Genomic DNA, 12,239 nt, shown 5'->3' with positions numbered 1-12,239 from the left:
CCCGCAACATCTTGGTGAGAGAATTTCATAGTCACTTACCCTATTGACACTGTGACATGGGACCAGTTCCAGCAGGCTTTTCGCACTGCCCATGTTTCAACAGGAGCTATGGCCATGAAGAAGCGTGAGTTTTGCAACTTACGCCAAGGAGGGCGCACTGTTGGCCAATATGTGGATGAGTTTAGTAAGTTAGCACGTTATGCCCCAGATGACGTCGCTACAGATGCAGCTAAGAAGGAGAAGTTTCTGGAAGGACTAAATGATGAGCTGAGCATGCAGTTGATGGTGGCAAATTTCAATAACTATCAGGAGTTGGTGGATAGAGCTCTCATGCTCGAAGGGAAGAAGTAGCAGATTGACAGCCGCAAGAGGAAGTATGGACAAGGGAAGTATAATTCTGGAGCCCAGCAGAGACCTCGTTACACCCCGAACTCGGGAGGACTTGTTCATAACGATGGAGGCCACACTCATAATGGAGGAAGTTCGCACAATCATGGTGGCCCCAAGAACGGTAATGGTAATGGAGGAAGTAGCGGACAGAACCGTTCCAACCCGGCAACACCCGCCAAGAAGGATCTAAGCCACGTGACGTGCTACAAATGCCGGAAGACCGGACATTACACCAATGAATGTCCTGAAGCCAAGAATGGGAATGGCAATGGAAGCTCTGGGAAGAAGCCCAACCCTTTCACCAGGGGACAAGTGAACCACGTTAACATGGAGGAGGTTGAAGCCCAGCCAGATGTAGTAATAGGTAAGTTTTTGGTTAAGTCATTTACTGCAGTCGTACTTTTTGATACTGGTGCATCGCATTCATACATATCAAGGGGATTCGTGGATAAGTTTAAATTGCCAACCCAAGCCCTTAGGTCACCCATGTTAGTAACCTCGCCAGGAGCAGAGTATATGGCTAGCCTATGGTGTGATCGGTTACCGTTAAGGATTGGTAACTACTTGTTCCCCTCAGACCTAATAGTATTGGAGTCACAAGGATTGGATGTGATATTAGGCATGGATTGGTTATCGAAGTATGGAGGGAACATTGACTGCGCCAGTAAGTCGATTTTTCTTACCACCCCAGAAGGAAGAAGGATCAAGTATGTATCTCGGCATGTGCCGAATAGAACTCAAGTAAATTCCTTATCAGGAGTTGTACAGGAGGAAGTACCAGTGGTGAAGGATTTTCCGGATGTATTTCCAGAAGAGTTGCCAGGCATGCCACCAGATAGAGACATTGAGTTTTTGATTGAGCTTTTGCCAGGCACAGGGCCAATATCTAAGAGACCGTACAGAATGCCCGCAAAAGATTTGGAGGAAATTAAGAAGCAGATTAAGGAGTTACTGGATAAGGGATATATTCGCCCAAGTTCGTCACCTTGGGGATCACCAGTACTTCTAGTGGAGAAGAAGGATGGATCGTTAAGGATGGTTGTTGATTATCGTGGATTGAATGAGGTGACGATCAAGAACAAGTACCCACTACCGATGATCAATGATTTGTTTGACCAGTTGCGAGGAGCTAAAGTGTTTTCTAAGATCGATCTGCGATCAGGGTACCACCAGCTGAAGATTCGAGAGCAGGATATACCTAAGACAGCTTTTACAACGAGGTACGGGCTGTATGAGTACACCGTTATGTCATTTGGTCTGACTAACGCACCTGCCTATTTTATGAACATGATGAACAAGGTGTTTATGGAGTTTTTGGATAAGTTCATCGTGGTGTTCATTGATGATATTCTGGTCTACTCTAAGAACGAAGAGGAACATAAAGAGCATTTGCGTTTGGTGCTTGGGAAGCTCAGGGAACATTGGCTATACGCCAAGTTCAGCAAGTGTGAGTTTTGGCTGAAGGAAGTCGGATTCCTTGGACATGTTATATCCAGGGAAGGAATAGCAGTAGACCCCATCAAAGTTGTCATTGTGACAAATTGGGAGTCACCCACGACAGTTGGAGAGATCCGGAGTTTTCTTGGACTCGCAGGATACTACCGGAGGTTCATTGAGAATTTCTCAAAGATTGCAAAGCCTATGACGGAATTGTTGAAGAAGGACACCAAATTCAATTGGACTGAGGAATGTGAGGCCAGTTTTCAGGAGTTGAAGAGACGATTGGTTACATCACCAGTGTTGATTCTACCAGATCAACGCAAAGATTATGAAGTTTATTGCGACGCTTCACGTCGAGGACTTGGAGCCGTACTTATGCAGGAGGGAAGAGTTGTTTCATATGCCTCACGACAGCTTAAACCCCTTGAGTTAAATTATGCTACGCATGATTTGGAGTTAGTAGCCGTAGTGCATGCATTGATAACATGGATACATTTTCTCATCGGAAACCATTGTGAGGTATACACGGATCACAAGAGTTGGAAGTATATCTTCACGCAGAAGGAGCTGAATCTCAGACAGAGGAGATGGCTAGAGCTCATTAAGGATTATGATATGAGATTGCATTATCATCCAGGAAAGGCTAACGTAGTAGCTGATGCGTTGAGCCGCAAGAGTCATGTAAATACCCTCATGACCAGAGAGTTACCCAAGGAGTTAGCAGAAGACCTTTGCGAACTGTGTTTGGAGATAGTTCCAAGAGGTTATGTAGAAGCCTTGGAAATTCAGTCTACCTTGATGGATAAGATCAGACAAGCTCAGAAGACGGACAAGGAGATTGCCGAGATAAAGGAAAGGATGAGTAAAGGAAAGGCTAAAGGATTTCGTGAGGATGAGCACGATACCTTATGGTTTGAGGACCGCGTATATGTGCCCAATGATCAGGAGATCGGGAAGTTGATTCTACAAGAGGCCCATGATTCACCATATTCGATTCACCCAGGAAATACCAAGATGTATCTGGATTTGAAGGATAGTTTCTGGTGGACCAGAATGAAGAAGGATATTGCGGAGTATGTAGTAGTTTGTGATGTATGTCAGAGAGTGAAGGCAGAACATCAGAAGCCAGCAGGACTGCTACAGCCATTGCCTATACCCGAATGGAAGTGGGATAAACTAGGCATGGATTTTATCACGGGATTACCCAGGACTCGTTCAGGCTATGACTCGATATGGGTTGTAGTCGATCGTTTGACGAAAGTAGCTCATTTCATCCCAGTGAAGACCACTTACACCAGTGCTAAGTTGGCAAAGATATACATGACCAGGATCGTATGTCTGCATGGAGTTCCGAGGACCATTGTATCAGATAGAGGAACCCAGTTTACTTCAAAGTTTTGGAATCAGTTGCATGAAACTTTGGGACCAGACTAGAGTTCAGTACAACTTTTCACCCGCAAACAGATGGACAGACTGAAAGAGTAAATCAGATTCTGGAGGACATGTTGAGAGCTTGTGCTCTAGACTATGGATCTAGTTGGGACGATAATTTTCCTTATGCAGAGTTCTCTTATAACAACAGTTATCAAGCCAGTTTGAAGATGGCCCCTTTCGAAGCACTGTACGGAAGGAGGTGCAGAACACCGTTGTTGTGGGACGAAGTTGGAGACCGACAGTTGTTTGGACCAGATTTGATTAAAGAGTCTGAAGAGAAGGTTAAGCTGATTCATGATAGACTCAAGGTAGCCCAATCCAGGCAGAAGAGTTACACGGATTCTAAATGCAAGGAGACAGTCTACAAAGTCGAAGACAGAGTTTATCTTCGAGTATCACCACTTCGAGGAGTGAAGCGCTTTGGAGTTAAGGGAAAGTTAGCACCACGTTTTGTGGGACCATACAGAATTTTGGAACGTATGGGAGAAGTTGCCTACAAGTTGGAATTACCCGAAGGATTGTCCGGAGTTCACGATGTCTTCCACGATTCTCAGTTGAAGAAGTGCCACGCGAAGATGGCTGATATTCCTCTAAGAGATACAGTGCTGCTAGAAGCGATACAGTTGGATAGTGATTTGACATATGAGGAGAAACCAGTCAAGATACTCGAGTTTGCCAGCCGAGTCACCCGCAGCAAAGTAATCAAGTTTTGCAAAGTTCAGTGGAGTCACCATACCGAGGATGAAGCCACCTGGGAACGAGAGGATGATCTTCGCAAAGACCACCCACACCTATTTTCTAGCCAACCCGAATCTCGAGGGCGAGATTCATCTTAAGGGGGGTAGGTTTGTAACATCCCAAATTTCCAATTTGGAATGTTATACATAGATCATTCATCCATATCATATTTTTGCTGCATTTCGTTTCGCGATCCTCGAAATCCTAAGCAACTCAAGGACCCTCGGAGAGAGTTGGGGATTTCCCTGTTTTCATATTTGAATTTTATCAAATATTGAAACGAGGATTATTTGTTTTAATTATTTTTCTCTCCGAAAATATTTTGTATTCAAATATATGAGAGGAGATAATATGACTTCTCCAAAATAAATGAAATATTGGAGGAAAAATATTAAAATCAAATATTGGATTTTATTCGTAGTTTTGTCGCTATTTTATTTGAATTAGGAAAATATGCATTTTTCAAAATTGCATTTTAGGCCCAAATAAATGTTCACCTTGTCCGGCCTATTTTTAGAGGACGGGGAAAATTTATTTTGGATTTTTTTGAGTCCGTTTAGTATTTGTTTTCTTACTTTTTCTGCACGTCGGAATAAAAAAGTCAAACCGACTCTGGGCCGTACCCGAGCGGGACTTCGCCTGGGGGCCTTTATAAGCCGCCCGCCCCGAGCCGCCGAAGCCCACCAGCGCCGCCAGCCCGCCCTGCGCCCCGAAACCCTAACCCTAGCCGCGCCGCCGCTGCCACCACACCGCCCCGCGCCGCGCCGCTGCCCGCCGTCGCCGGACCCGAGGTAGCCGCCTCGGTTTTTGTGAGAAAACCGTTTTGTTTTTTTCGAAACCCTAGATCCGTTTTTTAATATAGATCCGGTTCGGTTTATTTTTGGTTTAGTTATTTAGCGAACACCCGTTTTACGTTCGTTTTAACGAACGGTTTTCACCGTTTAACCGCAGACAGCGAACATTCGTTCGTTAGCCAGTTCGTCAGTTTTTCTTTTTCTCGGATTTTCCGCGATTATTTTCGATCGTGATTTCTGATCCGATTTTCGTTTTAGTTTATCTTTTCGCTCGTTTATCAGAATCAGGCGATTCAAGCGCCTAGATCTTTGTCCCGAAACCCTCTTTCTGTTTAACCAACTTGAACAAGATTTTGGTACTGTAAAATTTGACTTTAGTTCAGATTAGTAAACGGATCTTGTTTCTTTCGCAGTTTGAGTTTCGTTGCTCCGTTTGATTTGATTCTTTTTGCAAACCGGAGTTCTTAAGTTGAACTTTCTGGTCAATTCTTCTTATTTGAGTTTTGCCCGTGCGTCTTTGCTTGATTGCTTATGTATGCTATTGTTTGTTTGCGATAGAATTCCCAGAGTGCGAAGCATGCTACTACGAGTCTCTAGGTTTCGTGGATCATCAGCAAGGCAAGTAACACTTTTATCATACCTCTTTACTACCCAGTTTTACTGCATTAGATCAATCCCCAAACAATTGCATCGTTAGGATCTGAATTAAATTGTGGGTTGGGAAGTAGCTGAGGTAGTACCTATTCACCTGTTTATTATCAAACCCTGAGAGTTACTTCTACGTTATGATTATATTGCTATGCTATGCTCGTAGATGTGGATTGGGTTCGAGTGTATTCATGACAGATGTGAGATTGTTAATTAATGGTTAAACTCAAGGTGTCAACTTAAATACACATCTGGGTGGATTGAGGCACCTGGGGTACCTAGTGATTGCCTGTATTTTTTTGGAAATCCCGGGGTACCGTGTGATTCTCCTATGGACCGCCACCCAGGCTCAAAGGGATCATGAGATTATTCATACTAGAAACTTCCGTGTGCAGCCACAAGCTATTATGGGCTCTAGCATAGTTGATTAAGTCGTGTGAACTCTTACAGTGGTAGACTAGCAGATGTAGGGGATGTAGGTGGTACGGTCTACCCATCGTAAGGTGCTAACGCTTCTGAAAGACTATGTCTCGGTCATCCGTTTCTCAAACATCATGTAGTGCGAGAAATCAAACAGAGGAGATCGAGTCTTCTGGGGAAAAGTGCGCAAACCTCTACAGAGTGTACAAACTAATCATGGTTAGCCGTGTCCCCGGTTATGGACATCTTGAGTATCTGGTTCTTGGATTATCATGTTGATCTCATCACTATTTAATTAATTTGATGGGTTGTTAATAATTACTTTTAATTGGGATTGAGAGGGGGTTTACCTTCTCAATATTTTCAACAAACTTTGTAGTTAAATAAAACTTATTCCTTTGCAGTAGGGAAAAATTGGCTTTTCGCAAAAACCATATTAACCCTACAGCCTCCACCAGCCATATATGCATCTAGTGATAGCATCATTCTGTTCATTATCCTTTTGTGTTACATTGCCAGCATATTCCATGTGCTGACCCGTTTTCGGGCTGCAACGTATCATGTTGCAGACTTTTCAGACGACGAGTAAGGAGCCTTAGGTCGTGGTCTTTCACTCAGTGATGCCGTTGGAGTTGATGGACTCACTTTATCTTCCAAGCCTTCCGCTGTTATCGTTTTAGATGGCCTTAAGCCATATTTATTGTAATAAGTTCTCCTTTGAGACATTCGATGTAATAAGTGTGTGATTGCTACTCTGTTATAAATCCTTCAAGTACTGTGTGTGTCAGCATTACCGATCCAGGGATGACACTTATGCACAGAGATCAGATTGTTTGAGGTTTGGTCACTACAAAAGAATTCAGAGAAGATTCAAATATTGTTCATAGATAAACTTGATCATAAACCCACAATTCATCGGTCTCAACAAACACACGGCAAAAGAAGATTACATCGAATAGATCTCCACGAGAATCATGGAAAACTTTGTATTGAGAACCAAAGAGAGAGAAGAAGCCATCTAGCTAATAACTATGGACCCGAAGGTCTGAGGTAAACTACTCACACATCATCGGAGAGGCTATGGTGTTGATGTAGAAGCCCTCCGTGATCAATGCCCCCTCCGGCGGAGCTCCGGAAAAGGCCCCAAGATGGGATCTCACGAGTACAGAAGGTTGCGGTGTCGGAATTAGGTTTTTGGCTCCATATCTGGTAGTTTGGGGGTACGTAGGTATATATAGGAGGAAGAAGTACGTCGGTGGAGCAACATGGGCCCCACGAGGGTGGAGGGCGCGCCCAGGGGGTAGGCGCGCCCCCCTACCTCGTGCCTTCCTGGTTGATGTCTTGACGTAGGGTCCAAGTCCTCTGGATCACGTTCGTTCCGAAAATCACATTCCCGAAGGTTTCATTCCGTTTGGACTCCGTTTGATATTCTTTTTCTGCGAAACTCTGAAATAGGCAAGAAACAACAATTCTGGGCTGGGCCTCCGGTTAATAGGTTAGTCCCAAAATAATATAAAAGTGTATAATAAAGCCCATTAAACATCCAAAACAGAATATAATATAGCATGGAACAATAAAAAATTATAGATACGTTGGAGACGTATCAAGCATCCCCAAGCTTAATTCCTGCTCGTCCTCGAGTAGGTAAATGATAAAAACAGAATTTTTGATGTGGAATGCTACTTAGCATAATTTCAATGTAATTCTTCTTATTGTGGCATGAATGTTCAGATTTGATATGATTCAGGATAAAAGTTTAATGTTGACATAAAAACAATAATACTTCAAGCATGCTAACCAAGCAATTATGTCTTATCAAAATAACATAGCCAAAGCAAGTTATCCCTACAAAATCATATAGTCTGGCTGTGCTCCATCTTCCCCACACAAAATATTCATATCATGTACAACCCCGGTTTTAGCCAAGCAATTGGTTCATACTTTTTAACGCGCTTCAGCCTTTTCAACTTTTACGCAATACATGAGCGCAAGCCATGGATATAGCACTATGGTGGAATAAGGTATAATGGTAGGGGTTATGTGGGAAGACAAAAAAGGAGAAAGTCTCACATCAACGAGGCTGATCAACGGGCTATGGAGATGCCCATCAATTGATGTTAATGCAAGGAGTAGGGATTGCCACGCAACGGATGCACTTAGAGCTATAAGTGTATGAAAGCTCAAACAAAAGAAACTAAGTGGGTGTGCATCCAACTTGCTTGCTCACGAAGACCTCGGGCATTTGAGGGAGCCCATCATTGGAATATACAAGCCAAGTTCTATAATGAAATTTCCCACTAGTATATGAAAGTGACAAAATGAGAGACTCTCTATCATGAAGATCACGGTGCTACTTTGAAGCACAAGTGTGTTAAAAGGATAGTAACATTGTCCCTTCTCTCTTTTTCTCTCATTCTTTTTTATTTGGGCCTTTTCTCTTTTTTTATGGCCTCTTTTTATTTATTTATTTAGTCCGGAGTCTCATCCCGACTTGTGGGGGAATCGTAGTCTCCATCATCCTTTCTTCACTTGGGAAAATGCTCTAATAATGATGATCATCACATTTTTATTTACTTACAACTCAATACTTAGAACAAAATATGACTCTATGTGGATGCCTCCGGCGGTGTACCGGGATATGCAATGAATCAAGAGCGACATGTATGAAAGAATGATGAATGGTGGCTTTGCCACAAATACAATGTCAATTACATGATCATGCAAAGCAATATGACAATGATGGAGCGTGTCATGATAAACGGAACGGTGGTAAGTTGCATGGCAATATATCTCGGAATGGCTATGGAAATGCCATAATAGGTAGGTATGGTGGCTGTTTTGAGGAAGATATAAGGAGGTTTATGTGTGATAGAGCGTATCATATCACGGGGTTTGGATGCACCGGCGAAGTTCGCACCAACTCTCAAGGTGAGAAAGGGCAATGCACGGTACCGAAGAGGCTAGAAAATTGCGGAAAGGTAAGTGTGTGTATAATCCATGGACTCACATTAGTCATAAATAACTCATATACTTATTGCAAAAATTTATTAGCCCTCGAAGCAAAGTACTACTACGCATGCTCCTAGGGGAAGGGTTGGTAGGAGTTAACCATCGCGCGATCCCGACCGCCACACAAAGGATGACAATCAATAAATACCTCATGCTCCGACTTCGTTACATAACGGTTCACCATACGTGCATGCTACGGGAATCACAAACTCCAACACAAGTATTTTCAATTCCACAATTACTCAACTAGCACAACCATGATATTACCACCTTTATATCTCAAAACAATTATCAAGCATCAAATTTCTCATGATATTATAATTAAAGAAAATTGCCATGCTATTTTAAGACTCTCAAAATAATATAAGTGAAGCATGAGAGATCAATATTTTCTATAAAACAAATCCACCGCCGTGCTCTAAAAGATATAAGTGAAGCACTAGAGCAAAACTATATAGCTCAAAAAATATAAGTGAAGCACATAGAGTATTCTAATAAGTTCCGATTTATGTGTGACTCTCTCAAAAGGTGTGTACAGCAAGGATGATTGTGGTAAACTAAAAAACAAAGACTCAAATAATACAAGACGCTCCAAGCAAAACACATATCATGTGGTGAATAAAAATATAGCTCCAAGTAACGTTACCGATGGAAGTAGACGAAAGAGGGGATGCCTTCCGGGGCATCCCCAAGCTTTGGCTTTTTGGTGTCCTTAGATTATCTTGGGGTGCCATGGTCATCCCCAAGCTTAGGCTCTTGCCACTCCTTGTTCCATAATCCATCAAATCTTTCACCCAAAACTTGAAAACTTCACAACACAAAACTCAGCAGAAAATCTCGTGAGCTCCGTTAGCGAAAGAAAACAAAACACCACTTCAAGGTACTGTAATGAACTCATTATTTATTTATATTGGTGTTAAACCTACTGTATTCCAACTTCTCTATGGTTTATAAACTATTTTACTAGCCATTGATTCATCAAAATAAGCAAACAACACACGAAAAACAGAATCTGTCAAAAACAGAACAGTCTGTAGTAATCTGTAACTAACGCAAACATCTGGAACTCCAAAAAATCTACCAAAATAGGAAGACCTAGACAGTTTGTTTATTGATCTTCTGAAATTGGAATCAGTATTTTATCGCGTTCTGGTGATTTTTAACAAATTTTTTCGTGAACAGAAAGTTTCTGGAATTTTCAGCAAGATCAAATAACTATCATCCAAGAAGATCCTATAGGTTTAACTTGGCACAAACACTAATTAAAACATAAAAACAAATCTAACCAGAGGATAGATCAAATATTTATTCCTAAAAAGAAGCAAAAAGCAAAAAACTAAAACTAAAATTGGGTTGCCTCCCAACAAGCGCTATCGTTTAACGCCCCTAGCTAGGCATAATAGCAAGGATAGATCTAGGTATTGCCATCTTTGGTAGGCAATCCATAAGTGGCTCTCATAATAGATTCATAAGGTAATTTTATTTTCTTTCTATCAAAGTGTTCCATCCCTTTCCTTAACAGAAATTGGAATCTAATATTTCCTTCCTTCATATCAATAATTGCACCAATCGTTCTACGGAAAGGTCTACCAAGAATAATAGGACATGAAGGATTGCAATCTATATAAAGAACAATAAAATCTACGGGCACATAGTTCCTATTTGCAACAATAAGAAGATCATTAATTCTTCCCATAGGTTTCTTAATGGTGGAATCCGCAAGGTGCAAGTTTAAAGAACAATCATCAAAATCACGGAAACCTAGCAAATCATACAAAGTCTTTGGAATCGTGGAAACACTAGCACCCAAATCACACAAAGCATAGCATTCATGATCTTTAATTTTAATTTTAATAGTAGGTTCCCAATCATCATAAAGTTTTCTAGGGATAGAAACTTCCAACTCAAGTTTTTCTTCATAAGATTGCATCAAAGCATCAACGATATGTTTGGTAAAGGCTTTATTTTGACTATAAGCATGTGGAGAATTTAGCACGGATTGCAACAAGGAAATACAATCTATCAAAGAGCAATTATCATAATTAAATTCCTAGAAATCCAAGATAGTGGGTTCACTAATATCTAGAGTTTTGATCTCTTCAATCCCACTTTTACCAATTTTTGCATCAAGATCTAAAAACTCCGAATTGTTGGAACGCCTTCTAGGTAAAGGTGGATCATATTCAGTTCCATCATTATCAAGATTCATATTGCAAAACAAAGATTTAATAGGGGACACATCAATAACTTTTAGATATTCATCTTTATTCTCACAAAAAATTTCGGCTTAGCGGCCATCTTATTAACTAAGGTGGCCCGCTTATCCGAAACTTCAGCTATTAACTTCTCTAGATGAGCAATCTAAGATTTCAAACCGTAAAATTCTTTAGACATATCATCGAGCTCTTTATTCATGTAACCCATAAAGCTTTTTTGTTCCTTAAGCTCGTTCCTAAAGAAATTATTATGCTCAAATTGTAAAGCCATAAAACTCCTGACGTTGCTTTCGAACTCTTCTAACCTTTTAAGGTGAAGATCACCAGATCTAGGTAGAGCCACAATGACAAGCAAGCAATCCAACACACGAGCAAACAAGAAGCAAGCAAAGAAAAAGAGGCGAATGAAAAAGAGAGGGCGAATAAAACGGCAAGGGTGAAGTGGGGGAGAGGAAAACGAGAGGCAAATGGCAAATAATGTAATGCGGGAGATAAGGGTTTGTGATGGGTACTTGGTATGTTGACTTTTGTGTAGACTCCCCGGCAACGGCGCCAGAAATCCTTCTTGCTACCTCTTGAGCACTGCGTTGGTTTTCCCTTGAAGAGGAAAGGGTGACAGCAAAGTAGCGTAAGTATTTCCCTCAGTTTTTGAGAACCAAGGTATCAATCCAGTAGGAGGACACACACAAGTCCCTCGCACCTACACAAACAAATAAAATCCTCGCAACCAACGCAATAAAGGGGTTGTCAATCCCTTCACGGTCACTTACGGGAGTGAGATCTGATAGATATGATAAGATAATATTTTTGGTATTTTTATGATAAAGATGCAAAGTAAAATAAAAGGCAATAAAAATAGCTAAGTGTTGGAAGATTAATATGATGGAAAATAGACCCGGGGGCCATAGGTTTCACTAGTGGCTTCTCTTGAGAGCATAAGTATTACGGTGGGTGAACTAATTACTGTTGAGCAATTGGCAGAATTGAGCATAGTTATGAGAATATCTAGGTATGATCATGTATATAGGCATCACATCCGCGACAAGTAGACTGACTCATGCCTGCATCTACTACTATTACTCCACACATCGACTGCTATCCAGCATGCATCTAGAGTATTAAGTTCAAAAGAACAGAGTAACGCTTTAAG

The sequence above is a fragment of the Aegilops tauschii genome, chromosome 6, assembly GCF_002575655.3.
Source record: "Aegilops tauschii subsp. strangulata cultivar AL8/78 chromosome 6, Aet v6.0, whole genome shotgun sequence".
NCBI classification, from domain to species: domain Eukaryota; kingdom Viridiplantae; phylum Streptophyta; class Magnoliopsida; order Poales; family Poaceae; genus Aegilops; species Aegilops tauschii.
The sequence above is the reverse complement of the archived record's forward strand: the minus strand, read 5'-3'. Positions refer to the sequence as shown.